We start from the raw sequence: 22,636 nt of genomic DNA on the forward strand, positions 1-22,636 counted from the left end.
TCTATTTAACAATGACTTGTTCTTAGGTGGAAAGTCATTACTATTTATTCGAATTTCAAGATATCTCATATAATATATAAGATATGTTAATATATAAGATATCTCATAAAGTATATAAGATATATTACATACTTTATAAGATATCTTCTGAATTTTATAAGATATCTCATATAGTTTAAAAGATATTTTATAAATTTTATGAGATATCTTAAAAACTATATGAGATATCTTTAACTATATATAATATGTGAGATATCTTATAAAATTATATGAGATATCTTATATAGTTAATGAGATATCTTATATAGTTTATATTAAAGATATCTTATATAGTTTATTAGATATCTTATATAGTTAATGAGATATCTTATATAGTTTATAAGATATCATTGGCATTCAAGGATAGTTATTCTCATTGGCAACCCTTCCATATATCCTTATTTTTTATATGGTTGAGAGATAAATGTAGTTTCCTGTGTGTATAACCCGTGCATTGAGTTGCACTTTCAGGCTAAAAATAGACTTGATAAATTTCTGGCAGTACATCTATCAAGAATTAGCATATGACAATTTATTCTGTTATAAGTTTCAAGAAAGAAAATAAAAAAATTTCTATCTTTTATGTTGTTTTTGTTTATTCTAAACATATAAAACATTTTCATAATTCATTTAAACAGTCAGGGGACTTATTGAAATAAGTGATTTTTAAATCACCTATTTAAGTAGCAAATTCGAAGTTTTGTCACAAATTGTGATTTTGTAGTTTTACCAAAATTTTAAACACATAGGTTTAGATAATATCTTTTCATTAGTAAAATTGAAAAAAATGAACTTTTTGCTTCTTTTAAGCAGCAAGGTTTATGCCTTTGGTGCAATCATTTAGCTGCAAATTCTATTTTTGTTGAAAAAATGCTATAAAAATGGCTTTACATAACGAACTGATACTTTCTTAACAGATTTTTCCCAGCAGTGGGTGTATTTTTCCTGTAAAATTCAAGGTTTCATCTTATAGATTATGTAATAAAATTCTACTGTTTGCGATCAAAATTTCACTGTTTGGGGGTGTTGAAATTAGTGGGGGTTATTAAAATAATGATACTTAAAGAAGTGATATTTAAGAAGGAAATTGAGGTATGATACTTAAACAAGTGATTTTTATGTCATTATCCTAGATTTAGTACAAGGTCATCACCTGACATGACCCGGTCATCCTATCAACACAGATGTTGGTTCTGATAATTTTAGCAACATAATTAGTCCCTGGATCATTATTATTCTATATTTAAAGCTACAATAAAATTAAATCACTCAGTCTAGTGATTAATTTGTACTACTTAAATAGGTGATTATTAAAGAAAGACAACTCTTACTTCCAACCTTTATGGACATAATGTTACTTGAATCAGTGATTTAGAAAATCACTCATTTAAGTAAGTCCCCTGACTGTTAAATGAGCAAAAATTCTTCAATTCATACCAAGAATGTACCGTTTTAAACAAATTCTACTGAAATCTGAAGAATACCGTACAAGTTCTTCAAGTCTTTAATTGCATACAAATGTTTGTCACAGACTATTATCTGCCTTGTAAGTGTTCATATGAAAAATACCACATTTAGGTCATACAAATGCTAGTCCAGATAACATCCATGTAGTCTTTGAATTATTTGATTATTGTCTCATTTCTGTTAAGGATTCACTTCTAATACAATTGACCTTGTTCAAAGATGACGTGTTGACAACTCCTCTTCAACCAAATTGCTTGTTCTGAACTTCTCTCAACATACTGAAAAGTAAAAATAAGATTTATTATCCCTAAAGTATGCATGTTTAAGTTTAATCAGCCATTCATATGTAAAGTTTAGTTTAATCAATTTTGAATAATTGGTAAATGATAATAAAAAAGATGTGGAATGATTGCCAATGAGACAAATCTCAACAAGAGACCAAATGGCACAGAAATTAACTACTTTAAGTCACAGAACATGGTCATAGATAAAAGGCTCCAAAATTACCATAGTAAAATAATTCAAACAAGAAAACTAATGGCCTGATATAAGTACAAAACTAGAGGCTCTAAAGAGCCTGTGTCACTCACCTTGGTCTATGTTCATACTAAACAAAGGACATACATAATAGATGAGAATAGAATTCATGACAAAATTATGTTTTGGTGATGATGATGATGTTTGTCAATCTTACTTTACTGAACATTCTTGCTGTTTCGATTTTCTCTATCTATAATGAACTTGGCTCAGTAGTTTCAAAGGAAAATATTTTGTAAATAAAATGCTCCGCTGGGCGCAGCTTGATATGACCGCAGAGGTCGAACCCTGAACAGTTGGGGCAAGTATGGACACAACATTCAAGTTTGATACAGCTCTGAATTTGGATTGTGATTAAATATTTGACACAGCATAGGTTTCTGACACAGAATGAATGTGGTCTAAGAACTTAAATTTTTTTAATTTTCCTAGTATGGTCCAATATCCAAAATCTAAATACATGGTTAGATTCAGCATATCAAAGAATCCAAAGAATTCAATTTTTAATGAAATCAAACAAAGTTTAATTTTGGACCCTTTTGACCTCAATGTGGACCAATTTGATAACGGGGCCCAAAAATCAAAATACATGGTTAGATTTAGCATATCAAAGAACCCCATATATTCAATTTTTGTTGAAATCAAACAAAGTTTAATTTTGGACCCCAACTTGGACCAACTTGAAAACTGGGCCCATAATCAAAAATCTAAACACGTTTAGATTCAGCATATCAAAGAACCCCAAGAATTCAATTTTTGTTAAAATCAAACTAAGTTTAATTTTGGACCCTTTTGGACCTTAATGTAGACCAATTTAAAAACAGGACCCAAAATTAAAAATCTAAATACACGGTTATATTTGGCATATCAAAGAACCCCAATAATTCAATTTTTGATGAAATAAAACAAAGTTTAATTTTGGACCCTTTTGACCTCAATATGAACCAATTTGATAGCGGGGCCCACAAATAAAAAATCTAAATACATGGTTAGATTCAGCATATGAAAGAACCCCATATATTCAATTTTTGTTGAAATCAAACAAAGTTTAATTTTGGACCCCAATTTGGACCAACTTGAAAACTGGGCCCAAAATCAAAAATCTAAATACATGATTAGATTCAGCATATCAAAGAACCCCAAGAATTCAATTTTTGTTAAAATCAAACTAAGTTTAATTTTGGACCCTTTGGACCTTAATGTAGACCAATTTAAAAACGGGACCCAAAATTAAAAATCTAAATACACGGTTAGATTTGGCATATCAAAGAACCCCAATAATTCAATTTTTGATGAAATCAAACAAAGTTTAATTTTGGACCCTTTTGACCTCAATATGAACCAATTTGATAGTGGGGCCCACAAATAAAAAATCTAAATACATGGTTAGATTCAGCATATCAAAGAACCCCATATATTCAATTTTTGTTGAAATCAAACAAAGTTTAATTTTGGACCCCAATTTGGACCAACTTGAAAACTGGGACCAAAATCAAAAATACATGTTTAGATTCAGCATATCAAAGAACCCCATATATTCAATTTTGGTTAAAATCAAACTAAGTTTAATTTTGGACCCTTTGGACCTTAATGTAGACCAATTTGAAAACTGGACCCAAAATTAAAAATCTAAATACATGGTCAGATTTGGCATAACAAATAAATAAATGTGGTCAAAGATTTTACAAATCTAATGCGCCATACTGTGCAATTAAAGATTACTTCTTGAAATTTTTCAATATTTGAAATTTGAAAAAAAAATAATATTTGAAGAATAATTCTTTTTAATTTCTGAAATCTGAAATGAGAAAAAATTGACCCCCACAATTTCTTTTCCCCCCCCCCCCTTTTTCCCCCCAAAAATTCTTTCCCTCAAGATATGGTCATAATCTCCCATTTAAATTTACCATAGTGCTAACTTAATCTATTTTATAACAGAATTTAAAATATGGTGTCAAATCTTTCATATGGATTTTTTTGTAAAAAAAAAAAAGATGCAACATTTGCAGATATTTTTATAAATATGCATTTCTTTAAACATAATTTAAAAGCAGTGCAAGGGAAGTAATCAAAATGTTGTATGTGGATTACCTCCCTTACACTGTTTTAAATTGTCTTAATTGTTCATTAACCATTACTTTATACATAATTTAAAACAGTGTAAGGGAGATAATTCAAATGATGTATTTGATTTATCTCCCGTACACTGCTTTAAATTATGTTTTGTACTAACGTATTTGTCCATATAAATTTGCTTGTTTTTTGCCCCTTTTTTGGCCCCTAATTCCTAAAATTTTGAGGCAATTACCCCCAAAATCAATCCCAGCATTCCCTTTGTGATATGGAATCTTGTGGTACAATGTCAGAGAGATCCATACACTAACACACAAGTTATGTCTGGAAGTTACAAAAATGCTTATTTTTGGCCCCTTTTTGGCCCCTAATTCCTTAACTGTTGGTACCATAACCCCCAAAATCAATCCCAACCTTCCTTTTGTGGTATTGAACCTTATTGTAAAATTATTGTAAAATTTCATAGAGATCCATTCACTTAAACTAAAGTTAGAGTGCGAAAACTAATGTGTCTTCGGACGACGACGCCGACAACGGAGACGCCAATGTCATACCAATATACGACCACAAAAATTTTTTGACGGTCGTATAAAAATTACAAAAATTTACATAATTTACGAAAATTGTTTAAAATTTACTATAAAAAGCAATAACTCCTTATTGACCGTTTTGGTCAAGTTGACTTATTTGTGGATCTTACTTTGCTATACATAATTGCTGTTTACAGTTTATCTTTATCTAAGATAATATTGAAGATAATAACCAAAAACTGCAAAATTTCTTAAAATTACCAATTCAGGGGCAGGAAACCAACAACAGGTTGCCTGATTTGTCTGAAAATTTCAGGGCAGTTAGATCTTGACTTAATGAACATATTTTAATGAATGAGATTTGCTCTAAATGCTTTAAATTCAGAGATATTAGCCAAAAATTGCATTTTTACCCCTATATACTATTTTTAGCCATGTCGGCCATCTTGGTTTGTGGACAGGGTCATTGGACACATTTTTAAAACTACATACCCTTAAGATGATGATTGCCAAGTTTGGTTAAATTTGTCAAAGTAGTTTCAGAGGAGAAGATTTTTTTAAAAGATTACTAAAATTTTTGAAAAATGGTTAAAAATTGACTATAAAGGGCAATAACTCCTTAAGGGGTCAACTGACAATTTAGGTCATTTGACTTATTTGTAGATCTTACTTTGCTGAACATTATTGCTGTTTTCAGTTTATCTCTATCTATAATAATATTCAAGATTATAACCAAAAACTGCAGAATTTCCTTAAAATTACTAAATCGGGGGCAGCAACCCAACAACGGGGTGTCCGATTTGTCAAAATTTCCGGGCAGATAGATCCTGACCTGATAAACAAAATGCTCTAAATGCTTTGGTTTCAGAGATATAAGCCAAAATCTACATTTTACCCCTATGTTCTATTTTTAGCCATGGCGGCCATCTTGGTTAGTTGGCCGGGTCATCGTAGACATTTTTTAAACTAGATACCCCAATGATGATTGTGGCCAAGTTTGGTTAAATTTGGCCCAGTAGTTTCAGAGGAGAAGATTTTTGTAAAAGTTTACGGACGACAGATGACATATGACGGACGCCAAGTGATGAGAAAAGCTCACTTGGCCCAGGTGAGCTTAAAATAGGCACGTAAACACTGAGATTACTATATAATAATACTATGCTTTGGGGTAGACATCAACCTGAACCATTGATCTTTTGATTCTTAAACCTTCACCCCAGCCACACAAACACACACACAGTCGATGCCTAATGCAGAAGTTCTGTTCTGTTCATACTATCGTAACAATATTCAAGAAATTCATATTTTCTTATATCCTCTACTGTAAAATCCCTACCTGCTTAGGAATTTGAATTAATGTGGTCATTACACACAGATCTGAGATTACTGGAAGATAGTTGATTGATTTATTGCTAAACATCCAGTGGCAAATAGTTTTGCATGATCAGGACAAAAACAAATTTACGATACTAGTAAATACAACAGTTAGCCACTAGGTCCTGTAATAGGGGTCGTCCAGGATGAAGGTCTGAACTTTTGAAAATGCCATTGGAAAATTAGGGTTTATTGATCTTTATTGGATAGGGACAGATATTTTGCCTTTCAGCAGACCCCTCAAAGAGTTGTTGCAAGTGTTATTAGCGTGCAGAGAGCGAGGCCAAAATTTGTTTGGACTATTTTAAGCTTAAGGCCCACAGAGGGTCAAGGGAAATGATTTTCAACTTTTTCGAACGAATCTTTTAACTCATTGGGGAAAAATTGGTTAAACAAATCTAAAATTTCTGAACTTATATGAATAACTTTCAGATCCAGTTTCATACACAAAGTCAATGATACACTTATTCAAAGTCAAGTCAACGTTTTTTTTCAGCCAATAAAATCAGTCATCAACTTCAACATTGAGGTGTGGGTGGGTATGAAGAAGGGATAGATTAGAAAGTCGCTCATCTCCGATCTCAGGTAGGACTTGATGCGTCGCATCGCACTGAAGGATCTTTCACTAGTTGCCGATGAAACGGGCATTGTCAATAAAATCAAAATAATCCTATGCACCGAAGGGTACAGATCGGTGTTTGAATATGGACGGGCACCGTATAAATAATAATACGCATTAGAATTACAATGTGTATTTTTTTTTTTTATTCCAAAAGGGTATATAATTGGCAAATTTATGTATAGGCACGTGCCTAGTCGAGCCTTAGGTAGCTACGCCACTGAATGTAGCAGCTAAGTGATGCATTTACTAAAAATGAGTGCAAATGATTGGCATAACAGACTAACATTGTTAGACATAATGAATAATATACAGAATTCAATATTTCACAAGGAACAACCATGGAATTAAGGAAAACTGGGTAGCAACGTTCAAGTGCAGTGGCGTAGCTACTATTGACGCAACGACGCACTTGCATGCACAAACAAACAGGCAAAAAAAAAGTTTTGAAAGACTTTTTTTTTAAAGAATAATTGAGAAAGAGTGTGAGAGTGAGGGAGTATCGATAAATACAATTTATTCATCGATACTTATAAGAATACCCAAACTTTTCCATATTTTACCATCAGTTACATCAGTTCATATACCATCTTCTAAACGAATTTAAAGACCGATTGACTGGTATTTCAGAGGAAATGTTTCTCGCCCACCTTCTAATTCCACAGAATGTTAAAGAGTTAAAACGCGAAGATCAGTTGCGTATATATATCACGCCAATGAGCCTCTCGAGATCCAAAGATATGTTGCTCGTTGAAAGATACCAGATCAACTATATGAAACATTGGGAACGACAAACACAGAACTGCATTCTAATATATACTGTAGAATTCTTCTTACTATGCCACCAACAACTGCAACTGAAACGGGTTAAAACCTATCTTAGATATACAATGGGACAATAATGGCCATCTTCTCTAATACTGTTGCACATTCATGCTGATTTTGAAATTGATTTGAAAAGAAGTTGTTGACATATTTTATAATACCAAACAAAGAAAAATGTTGGTTGCTTAAATGAAACCAGTAAATTGTTGTTATTTGCAAATCACTTATCAGTTAACAAGTTAAAAACCAGATGCGTTGACCTCTAGACGTCTTTTATTATTTTTGTGTGTCGTTTGGTTGCTGTCTTATATATACACCACAATTTCGTTAATTCACATTGAAAAAAATTGGAGGATACCGATTTCAAAAATTCGTTTCACATCGCTTCATGATTATGTGATTTACCCAAGATGAAGTCAGGAAGTCACTCTATCTTTATAATTTTGTCATTTTTGAAATTTGGTGTCAATGACAGATCTTTTATAGTCTCTGCAAATTGTATTCACAACTGTGTTGCTCTGGCCCGTTTAGAGCTTGATATATATTATTTAGACACTTGTCCATTGTTGGAGGACGTTTGTTAATATCGTTTGACGTTTTTTTTTTATCTATGTCGATAAAATGCTGTCTCGCTTGCGTGTAACCATTTCCTTTTATTCCCATTTATCGGTATGTCAAGCAAACTTGAATAATTGGATTGTTTTTTTTTCCTTTTCCTCGTACTAATCAATCTTAAAAATGCATAACTATTGGTTTTATTTGTGCACCTTTTCTGTATTGACTTGTTCGTAATCAGCTGACTGCTTTGGTGTTGTCATAGCGGCCTAAAACCAGCAACGATCGGGCCTATGACTAAGCCAATGTATTATCTATTTCATAATATTATGTTACAGCCTACATATATTTCAAAATTGTTTGCATCACTCTTTGAAGGTCATTGTCTCCGTCGAGTTCTCTAGCATATTCAATAGGCAAATTAGTAGAGCAGCATTATACTGGTTTATAAACAAATTGTCGTCACTGAATCAGTCCAACACTCATGTCCGTTTATCGAGGTATAACTGGACCCTGTCATTACATATAATTCTAAAGAAAATTAGACAGAACAGATAAATTTCCAACAACAAAATTCTTCTTTGTGTTTACTTAATTCGCTGAGCTTCAGGTGGGCTTTGCCCCCTACCAGAGCTTTGCACACAGAACCTGGCTACGCCACTGAAGTGCCCGGTATATGGTTTAGCAACACCCAGCGGCTATGGGTTTTGTAACCATGTGTGTTAAACAATCAATATCCTAGAAGTATACTGAGCCAGGGATAACTTCTTATATAGATATAGGAAGATGTGGTATGAGTGCCAATGAGACAACTCTCCATCCAAGTTAAAATTTATAAAAGTAAACCATTATAGGACAAGGTACGGCCTTCAACACGGAGCATTGGCTCACACCGAACAGCAAGCTAGCAAGCTATAAAGGGCCCCAAAAAATTACTAGTGTAAAACCATTCAAACGGAAAAACCGGTCTAATCTATATTAAAACGAGAAATGAGAAACATGTATGAACTACATAAACAGACGACAACTACTTTAATCAGATTCCTGACTTAGGACAGGTGCAAACATTTGCAGCGGGATTAAACGTTTTAATGGTACCAAACCTTCTCCCTTTTCTGAAACAATAGTATAACATCACAACATAGAAAAACACACTATAAAATATCAATTGGAAGGCTTAACTCAATCAAAAAACGTAAATTAACACATAATGAACAAATAAATTTGACCTGTGACACCTGAATGCAAATACACAGTTAATAAAAAATTACCAGGGACAAATAATTAAAGTCAAAAGTAAATAAACAGGTTTAAAAAAAGTTAAAGTATGATATCATTGTTATATCTATTTACAGGCTAGTGATACAGTAGTTTCACTACTTAGACCATTCAGCCACCGAGGCCCCATTATGGCAGATCCAGGGGAGGGTTGCTGGGGTTGGAACCCCCCTTTTTTTAACGATCAATGCATTTGAGGTCATATAGTTCTCTTACTTTAGATTGCCTTAACTAAATGGTATGAAAGTTATAATACACAATACTTATTACCACAAAACTCAGTTCAAGTACAAATTTGGGTAGCATCACTTTTACCATTCTTCATGATCAGTTATGTCCCTTTATGCCAATATGTTTTTTCAGTAAAAAACAAATCTATACAGTAGGGTCAAAATATTGACCCTAGAAACTGATGAGTATAATAGTACCAGGTAAAATATGGAATTTATGAATATTAGTCCAATAGTCCATGTAGAATATGGAAAATGAATAAAAAAAATTATATCTTGAAGTTACTCCTGAATTTCAAATGGCAATTGTTCATAAAACATGTAAACCATAATGCCAAAGAAGTATAAGACCTATGTCTTCTTTTTGTTTGTGACAATGCAAACATTCTGTAGCCAATGTCAATGAATTAAGACTGAGATGTAGGGTTAAATAATTTCCACGAAGACAAGAAATGCCAATGCTAATCATTCTTATACAATTTTATACCAAAACTACCATTCATTGACTAAAATTTATAAGCGGTTCCCTCTAAACTGGATAAAGCACAAACTTGAACCTATATTAATTACATTTTTCTGATACATGTACTAACTTTTCATAGATTATGAACTATGATGAGGGAACAGTACAATGTAATTTCCATAGAAATGAGATGAGCAAATGCTTATAGCATGTATAGGATTGCATACCAATATATTTAACAGAAAAATTTCGATCTGATCTGGAAATTTGAGTGATAATACAAGAACGCAAATGTTTCTATTTCTATTCAATAACTGGTCGTCTCCTGTGTAACAACTTTTTATATGAAGAATCTGCAGATGGTTTGTTGCAAAGCAAATTTTACTGCCACCACCACCTATCTTTCGTCCATAGCTAGTTCCTCCCCTCTCCAACAATTTTTACAAAATTTTTAGAAGCTACTTAAGTTATTTACATCTATTAACATTTTATATCATCTTGAATATGCATTAAACATTTGCCACATTACAGTAAACAAGCAATGTCTAAGCAGATGCATAGCTGAAGATATGGTATGGGTTTTGCTCATTGTTGAAAGCCATAGTAACATACCATTGCTTAAATCTGCAATATTTGGACTCTCAGGGATAGTTGTCTCATTGGCAATCATAGTACCACATCTTTTTTATTTATGACTATTGATAAAAATCAACCGATCAAGTCTCCTACCTGTAAACTTTGATTAAATCTTCTGTGATGAATGACCTCTCCTTTATATCAATTTCAAAATTCATAACTGCTTCTCCTTATGTCAATCATTGGCTCTCTTCAAATATCCTTTCTATGCATTTAACCATGAAGATTCTTCATTTGATTCATTTACTAATAGAAATTTCCTGCAAAACATAAAAACATGTCAATTAGGATAAATAAATAGGCATATTATATTTAGAATATTTGTACAAAACTGAGTAGTTTTGGTAGTATAATAAAAATCTGACCCTGCAATATTAATAATCAGTACAAAGAAAGATAACTCTGTTCATTTAATAAGACAATATCAACGAGATGGCTCTAGGGAGTGTGTTGGTTTGTGCAAACTTGTCATATAAGCCTAAGGGCAATCAAGATTTTGGCAAAATTTGACATATTTGTAGATCTTGTCTTGCTGATCATTTTTGCTATTAAAGTGGCTTTCTATCTATAATAGTTAAATGTAAAATATTATTATTGTTTTTCAGAAAAGGAAAACAAATGATAAAAGTCATCATTAAACAGTCAATAACTCTAATAATGAGTAGTTTTTAATTTCGTTAAAGTTTGACTTGTTTGTAGATATTGTCTTGTTGATCATTTTTGCAATTTGAAGTTTCTTTAAGCTGTAATGTTTCCAGGGGCGGATCCAGCAATTACATAAGGGGGAGGGGGGTTCCAACCAAGGATAAAAAGGGGGAGGGGGTTTCCAACCATATGTCCCCATTCATTTACATTAAATGTTAAAAAAAAAGGGGGGTCCAATACATAATTACTTTTAATTTTTTTGGCAATAACCGAGATATTCAAATATTGTTTGGCATAAATTCTTATAAAATGATTATTTAGACTTATCTGATTAAACCAATATTTTATAAATATGTGCTTTTGTGTTTCATAATAATCATTCATTTGAACCTTTTACTCTGAAATCATTCATTTTTACCATTCAAACAAAATCATTAATGTAATACATTAATTCATATCAGTATATTAGAAGGCATGTGAGGTATTAATTATGGAACACTGACCTTATTAGAAAAAAAATCAAAGATGTCCACCAAATTTGAATAAAATTATATAAGGAACAGCACAGCTCCAATCAGTTCAAAATATGAGTAAAGTCTTGACTAAACAAAAGAATTTCCCTCCTAAATAGACACGACTTAATGAACCAATTATCATAAAGGAGATAGAGTTTTCATAGCACAAACTAGTTAAACCTAGAGAGTAAACTAATACTCAATGGATCAAAATTCACTGAGCCATGAAGAAAGAAGTCTTGCAATAAATAAAACCACTGATGCATGACTAGAAACTACTCATTAATTACTTAGAATTAAATTTACTAAAATCTGATGTAAAATATAAAAATATCAAAGTATGATACACAAAACAACAGTATCCAATGCAAATTAACATACTACATGTAGTTACCATGGTTACTTGTTTGATTAACATTCAGTGACAATAACATTTAAATGGAGTACTTCTGAGTTTTCCCCCAAAAAAACCATACATTTTCTTTTGAATATTAAAAAAAATATCTGAAGATTTTGTTTTGGTGATTATTTTGTGAATCTTGTCCTCATGATCATTTCTGCTCTGAATTTTTTTATTGCCCCTGCCGCAGTTGAGGGGGCATTAAGTTTAACCCTTGTCTGTCTGTACGTACGTACGTCCCAAAATTGGTTTCGGTTTTCTAACTTTAGTTTGCCTCAACCAAATGTTATGAAACGTTGAACACAATGCTTATTACCACAAAACACAAGACAAGTTTGAATTTTGGTGGCATCACTTTTACCATTCAAGAGTTATGCCCCTTTACAAATGAAAAAAAATGCTGAATTTTTTGTTACGTTCTCCCACTTCAGTTTGACTCAACCAAATGATATGAAACTTATACACAATGCTCATTACCACAAAACACAGATTGAGTTTGAGTTTTGGTGGCGTCACTTTTACTGTTCAAAAGTTATGTTTTTTTTACAAATAGAAAAGTTGCTGAATTTTTTGTTTCCAACTTCAGTTTGTCTCAACTAAATGTTATGAAATGTATATACAATGCTTATTACCACAAAACTCAGTTTAAGTTCAAATTTTGGTAGCGTCACTTATACAGTTAGTGAGTTATGTCCCTTTATAACGTTATCATCATCTGAGTCCCTATGGACACATTCCCCATTTATTTTATCTTTTATAGTTTTTGAATTAAAAGGAAAAACACTAAAATTGGTAAAAATCATCAATTAGGGGCAATTACTCCTTTACAGAGTTAACCAACAGTTTTGTCCTTGTCATATTTCTTGTCTTGCTGTGGCCAGGTGAGCTAAAGTAAGGAGTTGTTGTATAATTGCAAATGAGACACTTATACACCAAATACCAAATGATGTAGATGCTAGCTACTTTTGGTCATCATACAATCTTCAACGATGATCCTTAAAGCCATAAAACTCTATAGCAAGCTATAAAAGGCAGTCATGAACCAATTTAAAAAATAAAATAAAATGAGAAAACCTATGTCTGATTTAGGCTAAAACTATAATATAAGAATTACAGCCATTCAATCACAGGCTCCTGACTTTGGACAGGAATTTAAAGAATGTGTTGGGTGGGGGAGGAGGTTTCATAGGACTTAATAATGTTCCCTATGAAATAATGTCTAACAAAAATTTTTCCATAATAAATATAAATACTGTCCATGGACAATATTTACTTATTTAAATGTGTCCAAGCCACAATTTTCCTATGAAAAATGGCCTTAAGTATGAAAAAGTGTCCATGAACATATATCACTGTATATAGGCATATTTAATCATGTTAATACTAAAATTTCTATGATTTTTTTTCATACGATTAAAGTATAATATAATAGCCATGTTATTACTAAACATATTTTAACCTATATATATTGCTTACTTTTATTACATTGTTTCTTTGACAGAGAGAAGTGTTGTCTCATTGGCTCTCATACCATCCTTATATTCTTGTTTACATTTTTATACGACCGCAAAAAATTTTTTGGGTTCGTATAATGCTATGATGTCGTCATCTGCATCGTCAGCATCGTCTGCATCGTCATCCAAAGACATATTTGGTTTCCGGACAATAACTTGAATTTATGTGAATGGATCTCTATGAAATTTTTTAAGAAGGTTACTACAAAAGGATGGTTGGGATTTATTTTGGGGATGATGGTCCCAACCACTTAGAAATTAGGGGCCCAAAAGGGGCCCAAAACAAGCATTTTTCTAGTTTCAGGATACTTACTTGTGTAAAAGTATTTCCATTGGTCTGAAATTATACCACAATGTTTAATGCCACATTTTGGGGGTTATGGTGCCAACAGATTGGGAACTAAGGGCCAAAAAGGGTAAAAAAAAAAAGCATTTTTTGTAGTTTCCAGACAATAACTTGTGTGTAAGTGTATGGATCTCTCTGACATTATACCACAAGGTTCCATATCAAGGGAAGGCTGAGATTGAGTTTGGGGGTAATTGCCACAAACATGCAGGAGTTGGGGGCAAACAAAGGACCAAAAACAAGCATTTTTCTAGTTCAATACCACAAAGGGAAGGTTGGGATTGATTTTGGGGGTAATGGTACCAAAGGTTTAGAAATTAAGGGCCCCAAAAGGGTAAAAAACAAGCAATTTTGTAGTTTCCTGACCATAACTTGTGTGTAAGTCTATGGATATCTCTGAAAATGTACCACAAGGTTCCATATCACAATGGGAATACTGGGATTGGTTTTGGGTTATGGTACCAACGGTTTTAAAAAAATTGGGGACCAAAAAGGATAAAAAAACAAGCAATTTTGTAGTTTCCGGACCATAACTTGTGTGTAAGTGTATGGATCTCTCTGAAATTGTACAACAAGGTTCCATATCACAATGGGAAGACTGGGTATGAGTTTGGGGGTAATTGTCCCAAATGTTCAGGAATGAGGGGCCAAAAAAGGGGCTAAAAACAAGCAATTTTGTAGTTTCTGGACAATAACTTGTGTGTAAGTGTATGGATCTCTCTGAAATTGTACTACAAGGTTCCATATCTCAATGTGAAGACTGGGTAAGAGGTTGGGGGGTAATTGGCCCAAAAGTTCAGGAATTAGGGGCCAATAAAGGGGCAAAAAAATAGCATTTGTCTTGTTTCCAGATAATAACTTGTGTTTAAGTGTATGGATCTCTCTGAAATTGTACAGCAAGGTACCATACCTCTAAGAGAAGGCTGGGATTGAGTTTGGGGGTAATTACTTCAAGGGGGGTCAAAATAATTGGGGAGGGGGGGGTCATAAACTTTATGTATTTTTTTTTTAATTTTCCATTTTTCAATCAATTATATTAGATATATGTAAAAGCAAAAAATATTGATATGACAGGAGAAACACACAAGTTATCATATGAAGTATTGTGCAATAGCAAGAAATCTTCCAATTGCATAGAATTGCGCTATAGCACAGTATTGCACAATAGCAAGAAATCTACAATTGCACAGTATTGAGCAATAGCAAGAAATAACCAATTGCAAAGTATTGCACAATAGCAAGAAATCATCAATTGCACAGTATTGCACAATAGCAAGAAATCTTCAATTGCACAATATTGCACAATAGCAAGAAATATCTTATTGCACAGTATTGCGCAATAGCAAGAAATCTTAAATTGCACAGTATTAAGCAATAGCACAGTATTGTGTGTAGTAAGATGTCTCATTTCAGATTTCAGAAATTAAAAAGAAAATGTCTTCAAATATTCAATTCACAACAGCATAGTGTATTGCACAAAAGCAAAACATTGAATATAAATTCAAATAATATAACAAATTCTAAGTTCTTTGACTACAGTTATTCTGTGTCAGAAACCTGGTATGTGTCAAATATTTAATTACAATCCAAATTCAGACCTGTATCAAGCGCGAATATTGTGTTCATTTTTGCCCCAACTGTTCAGTGTTGAACCTCTGCGGTCGTATCCAGCTGCGCTCAGCGAAGCAATTTATTATCCATTTGGGAATGGGGGTCAAAGGGGATATTTTTCCTTTTTTAAGACAAAATTTTTAAATTGTACATATGACTGTTTTTTTATATATTTTTCAATTTTATCTCAGTTAATTTTAAGCCCCCCAAGTCAAATCGGAGACTAAAAAACTGGTACTCCAAAAGGAAAAGATAGGTGACCCACTGCGGGCGTTTGTCTTGGTGAACTAGTGTAACAAAAAATTTGTTCCGGCGTGACATTTGTTCCACCGGAACAAATTTCATAGGAAATATGTTCCATCGGAATTCATATCACAGAAAATATGTTCCAGCACTGTAAAATTTGTTCCAGAATTAATTTTATGACCAAATGTGAAATAAGTTCCGGAACAAATATCTTAGCTCCATGAATTTTGTTCCAATTAATATTACATGTATTTAGAGTTATAAATAAGATAAATATTTAAGTTTCTGTGATATTAGTTTTAAACGAACATGTACATATTTCATAGAAATTAATAAGTTCCGCTCAAACATATTTTCACAGAAATTAGTACTTTTGCAACATATTGCACAGCGAAATATTTTCTTGTTACACTTAAATCATAATGCAAGCTAAATGCTGTACCGAGTGTGCTTGCATGGGATACATTTGCAATCAAGGGATGTCTGTAACCATAGGATGAAGATACGAAATAAAGCCATTGAAAAGTATTATAATTTGTATTTATTTTTTATGTAGTATTCCTCCTTGGTTCCTTTCAACTGTCATGGCCCCTTGTTCTTGTCATACATGTACTTAGGTCATGACACAGTTTCAAAAGAGTATGTCTTTTGAAACTACATGTCTTTTGATACAATTGATCAGTTATTATGTCCTTTTCAAATAAGTACATATGTTCATCCTTAACTATACTTTTTTTCTGAATGATTTTTCTTATTCTACTCTTTTCTGGCTCAAAAGTGTCATTTTGATATTTTTACAGAGTATACATGTATAACTAAACATGCTAAACATTTGCTATACTCCACAGGATCCGAATTGGATGATTTATACTTTTTGCTTATATTATTAATATAATACTTATTTTTATAATGCATATGAATGATAACTTTAAACGCACTGATGACAAATGCTCAGTATATAAGATAACTTGTTTAACCATTGGAACATATTTTACAGACAAGGAACTTATTTCACCAGGTGAGGAACAAATCTCACAGACCTAGAACTTATTTCACCAGGTAAGGAACAAATCTCATAAACCTGGAACTTATTTCACTAGGTAGGGAACAAATTTCACCACCCCGGTACTTATTTCACCAGGTAAAGTGTGGAACAAATTTTATAGAGATGGAACAAATTATATAGAAATCATCTGTGAAAAAAGTTCTCCCAGAACATATTTCCTGTGATATTAGTTCCACTGGAACTTTTTTCACAGGAACAAATTTTGGCTCATACTAGCACCTTAAAGTCTAGCTAACCCACAGGACGGCTGGCTAGTACATTAGCAGACAGGTATTTTTAATACCATTAGCATTTTTTAACTTTGGCATTTTTTCATTTGGCTTTTTGCTTTTACATGTTGTTTTACTATTCATATTTTTATATCATTTGGCATTTTTTCATCACTTTAAAATTGAGAGTTAAATATACACTTTTGGCATTCATAATGTTTATCAATCAAAATAGCATTCTATTTTTTAAATTTACATTACACAATATGGCTTTCTGTAACTTTGGCTGTTAATCTTTTGTATGAATGCTATGATGACCATTATGTGTAGAAAATAAGACTACATTTCTAAAAGTGGCTCAGTATCATATGTTTATGTTTGGTATCAATTAGTTCTAAATTTCCTTCATATTTCTAAAATGTAAATTCTTCCATTTCTGGTACATCTTATAATATTGTATTCATCTACTAACCCAATCTTCTCATAGGGACTTAACACAAAGCAGAAAGGGTATAGGTGGTAGGTGGTTAAGGGTGTTACGAAAAAGTGAAAGGGCAAGAAAGGGAGGGATAAAAAATAAAATGATGGAGAGGGTGATGGTATATGATTGTGAGTGGAAATTAGAGAGGGAGTTAATCTGTGAGAGAATGTGATTTCATAGTAAGGGTAGGATGTACTGGTCTAATGGAATTGCAGTTTCTGTTTTGTCTCATGTAGTTTCTGTTTTCTTCATCAATCTGATAAGTTTAAATATTGAAATTGCTGCCGTCTACAGTTCACAGGTTAACAGCCTTTCTTGTTACTGTGTATGTGCTGCTTAATTTATATATAAACATTGTAGCTCTTCTCAGTAGCTAGATAGAGTTGTAGCTTTTCATCAAATTAAGCAGTAGCTTCTTTACAGTCTATTTTAGAATGATGCCAAGTGGTGATAGCCTTATTCTTCTGTGCTTTTCTTTGAAGTTTAGAAATGTTCTTATCTTACTATGAACTGAACTAGTAATTACACATGATTAAGCTGTTAGTTTTCAAACTGGTTTATATTCAGATCATTGTGAACTCTCTCGTTTAGTCTTTTTAATCTTGATGTATCTTGGAATAATATACTAGTTAGCTGTTTATCTAATGTCATAAAAATTCATAATATCTAATAAGATTAGTAGGTTTTGCTAACAAAGTCCTTATATTTGAATAAAGTAACATTCATTTTAGTGGAAAATTGTTTTAACGTTAATTAAGCTATAACAAGCATTCTGAGAGTATTGCATGGCAATACATAGTCCCCTACCGGTTAAAAATTCATTATACTGGAACAAAATGCTAACTTATTCTATAACTTGTCATGGTGTAAACAAATAGAAAATATCAAGTCAATATCTTCAAGCATGACTAAAAACAGTGTGGAAAACTGAATATATGAGAGAATTTTTTCAAGTCCAAGGACCATAACTCTGCACAAAATTATCAGACTGAAACAAAAATTTGAACTTGATCTGTAACTTGTCATGATAAAACTATATACCAATTGTCAATCAATATCTTCAAGCATGATGAAAAAAAGTGTGGAAAACCTATAACACTCTAACATTAGATATGATGTAATACAATGTATATCTATTTTCGAATTACAATCAAATATAATAATAGTTCCAAATATTTTTTTCTTTCATTTGTCACAAACTAATATAGATTTGTAACTTATCTATAAAATGTCAACAACTTTTATCTACACAATGTAATGTAATGAAATATATACTTTAATAAAAATAGATTATTATCTAATTAAAGGATTTCACTTAATAAAAAAAAAATATATATATATACATGTAGCAATCAGAAAATTAGTTTATACAAAATAATATATAAACCTGCCACAAAATTCCTCAAACAATTTACCAAAGAATGTCTTTTAAAAAATGAGTTATCTCCCTTTGTACAGATATATGGTTTAACATAGTACTCTTAACATTAGTTATGGATTTTTTTTATGGACCATAACTTTGGACTAAATCATCAGACCGAAACAAAATTCGAACTTGATCTATAACTTGTCATTATAAAACTATATACCAAATATCAAATCAATATCTTCAAGAACGAAGAAAAAAAGTGTGGAAAGCTGAGTTGCCAGACTGACGGATGGATGGACAGACAGACGGACAGAGTGCAAACCTAAAGTCCCTTTCGACTTCGTCGGTAGGGGACTAATTAAAAATTGTTAGCTACCCCTCTCTGTGATTAATGTTAGATAACTCTTATTTTCTCAACAATCTATCATTATGGGGAGATAATCAGGGCTTCCAAAATTATTGTTAGCCAGCCGGACATTTCATATATTATCCCGATTTAAATCCCTTACATGCCTTAAGACTAAATAAACAAAAGGCAATTATGGTAATCAGTTGCCGAGTTGGCCATCCCAATGATTGACATTAAAATTTGAATTTTAAAATTTGAAGTTCTGAGATCTTCTGACGTAAACTGTTAAATTGGCAGTGCATCATTCGAACTGTGCAACATCAGCGTACTTATAATATATCTGACTTAGACTCTATATTTGTGCAAAATAATGTTGTCAAAATCTTTACTTTCGTTAAATAAAGGCAACAGTAGTATACCGCTGTTCGAAACTCATAAATCTATAGAGATAAAAACAAATCAGGGTTACAAACTAAAACTGAGGGAAACGCATCAAATATAAGAGGAGAACAACGACACAACAAAAACACAACATTAAAATGTAACACACACAGAAACGAACTAAAATATAACAATGGCCATTTTCCTGACTTGGTACAGGACATTTTAAGAAAAAAAATGGTGGGTTGAACCTGGTTTTGTGGCATGCCAAACCTCCCGCTTTTATGGCAACGTCAAACACAACACCAAATCGACAACATCACATGACAGGACCACAATACAATTAAATGGGAGAACATATAGGACAAAGAAACACACGAATAATAGCTAACAAAAGGTACTAGGCTTAAAATTCAATACGCCAGACGTGCGTCTCGTCCACACAAGACCAACCAGTGACGCCCAGATGAAAAAAGTCTGAAAGCCAAAACAAGTACAAAGCTGAAGAGCACCGAGGACCAAAACTTCCAAAAAGTTGCGCCTAACACGGCCAGGGTTTTCTGCCTGGGACAAGAACATCCTTATTATTTAGAATAATTTATAATTTTGCAAACAGTAAATTTTATAAAATGACTATATAATAGATATACATGATAAAACCGAAGTGGGGACTAACTACAGAATAAAAACGGATACATTACATAAAACAACTTAATCCAACACATAAAAATACACAGCCGAGTTAGCCAAAGCCTCAACGCACAAAGTGACGTCACATTTGAAATTCTAAAAAAACTTACAAAGTGACGTCACATTTGAATTTGTAAAAATATTTCCCAAAAATAAGATAGGATTAGGATTGATTCAAGATTAGATTTGTAATACTGACATTACATTTATTAATAACAATGAAAATTACAATACTTATTAATATCAAATTGTGGTAGTAATTAGATAATTAATTGTAATATCTAGCTATGTCGGTGTTTCTTCTGAATCAAACTGTAAACCAAATATATTGTATAAATTACAGGGGAGTATAGGTAGCGCGGTAGTATTTGCATTCCAGAATTTAGGTTGTTCTTTTGTTACTTAAGTCAATGTATCCGAACAGTGTGATTGACAAAAAATACAGTATCAACTGAACATACTTTCCCAAACTGAGGGATGAGTCAGGTGTAGGAAAATATGAAATAATTTTACATACAGATGAAAATGAATTTTTGAGAATTTTTGAGAATTTTGTATTCACTGCACGATAAAAGACCTAAATGCACTAGTGGCCTTAGGTTTTTAAAAATAGCAAAAAAAGTAAACGGTCATGATACACATTCAAATTCATTTCTGAATAGTAAAATGAAAGTACTTCAGTTAACTGTGAATGTAGAATTTTTGGCAGTGTTAGAAAGTGGTGAAAATTCTAAAAAGGCTATCATTGTCCCTTATGGGCCAGGAAATACTACCGTGCCACCTATAAGTAAGTGAAGTGAAAGTGAAAAATGATTAAGGTAGATTCATGGTATACCACCATCTTGGATTGTACAATCCCAGTACAAAATCGGTCTAGATATTTGCCCAAATCTGCAAATTTGGAGACAGATTTGCAATTTATTGGTTAGACTGTTTATTTATATAAAGAAAACTTGATGATTTATTGTATAACTCAAAATATTTAAACAAATATCAAATTTTGTGTTTTTAGAATCATTTTAAATAAGCCATTTAAGAGGAGATAACTCTTTTAGTAAAAATTATATACTGGACTGATAGGGACATTTTAAATTTTTACTTGTAGCAAGAAAACAAGTTCGGCGACACCATTTTTTCTTTTTATTTTCTTAAAACATTTTATAAAACCTATCTTCTCACAATTTATTTCAAAATTCTATCTCATAGATTTTTTTTATGCACATAAATATGTTTTTTCATGAACAATCTAACCAAATTTAGGCAATTTTCAACGACTCGTAGCTTGGAAAATAGCACGGTGACCCATACTCTATATTTTTGAAAAAAAGCATAGTAAAATCTTCATTTTGGCAAAGTATAAGAAAATTCTATCTCAAGAAATATATACCTTTGATCTACCTTAAATGGCAAATAAATTCCACAACTTCCGGTTCAAGACGTGTGAAACAATTCCGGAAAATATTCCACTACAGCTGAGCGAGAGAGTGCGCGTCTTGCAGTTAAAAAAGCTGTTAAAATTACGGTGTTAATTAATTTCAAAATTCCCTTCACGTTTGTCACAAAAGATTTAATTTTATGTTTAGATAACTCCAATTACAAACTAACGATTTCGCCGGACATTTTGACCTCCTTGTAGATCTTGTCTTGCTGGTAATTTTTGCTATTAAAAGTTACCTATCTACTTAATAATTCAATATAATAGGCAAACATTGAAAGTAGTAAAATTTGTCATATTAAGGCGATATCTCCTATAAGAAATCATTTGACCGTTTTGACGGAGATTCACTTGTTGTCGAGTATCAAGTTGCGAGTTGTGAGAATCGAGTTGCGAGTTACGAAAGTCGAGTTGCGAGTTACGAAAGTCAAGTTGCGAGTTAAGAAAGTCGAGTTGCGAGTTAAGAAAGTCGAGTTGCGAGTTAAGAAATTCGAGTTGCGAGTTAAGAAAGTCGAGTTGCGAGTTACAAAAGTCGAATTGTGGAAAAGAAACTATTTTAACTATTTGGTGTAACTGTTTAACATTTTAGAATGATGATTGCTTATAAAATTGTATACAGTATTGTTGATTATTTTTGTTGTTTGGACTTCATCTGAGTCTCTTGTAAAAATAAAATGGATTGCTTTTAAAATCACTACATATGGTATTTTCTGAAGAAGCAGATATCCTTTTGAAATACAGCGGATAGCTTGC

At 32.2% G+C, this 22,636-nt stretch overlaps 1 long non-coding RNA gene across 1 annotated transcript; it reads right to left on the reverse strand.

Moving 5' to 3' along the window:
• Nucleotides 1–556: 556 nt before the first annotated feature.
• LOC127720565 (uncharacterized) lies at nt 557–21,869 on the reverse strand. Its single transcript, XR_007990863.1, has 3 exons — nt 21,836–21,869; nt 10,720–10,886; nt 557–1,784 (listed from the first exon to the last, which is right to left on the reverse strand). It is a non-coding gene; the product is annotated as an uncharacterized LOC127720565 (long non-coding RNA).
• Between the last annotated feature and the right edge of the window lie 767 nt (nt 21,870–22,636).

This window comes from Mytilus californianus, unplaced genomic scaffold, assembly GCF_021869535.1.
Source record: "Mytilus californianus isolate M0D057914Y unplaced genomic scaffold, xbMytCali1.0.p SCAF_11, whole genome shotgun sequence".
NCBI classification, from domain to species: domain Eukaryota; kingdom Metazoa; phylum Mollusca; class Bivalvia; order Mytilida; family Mytilidae; genus Mytilus; species Mytilus californianus.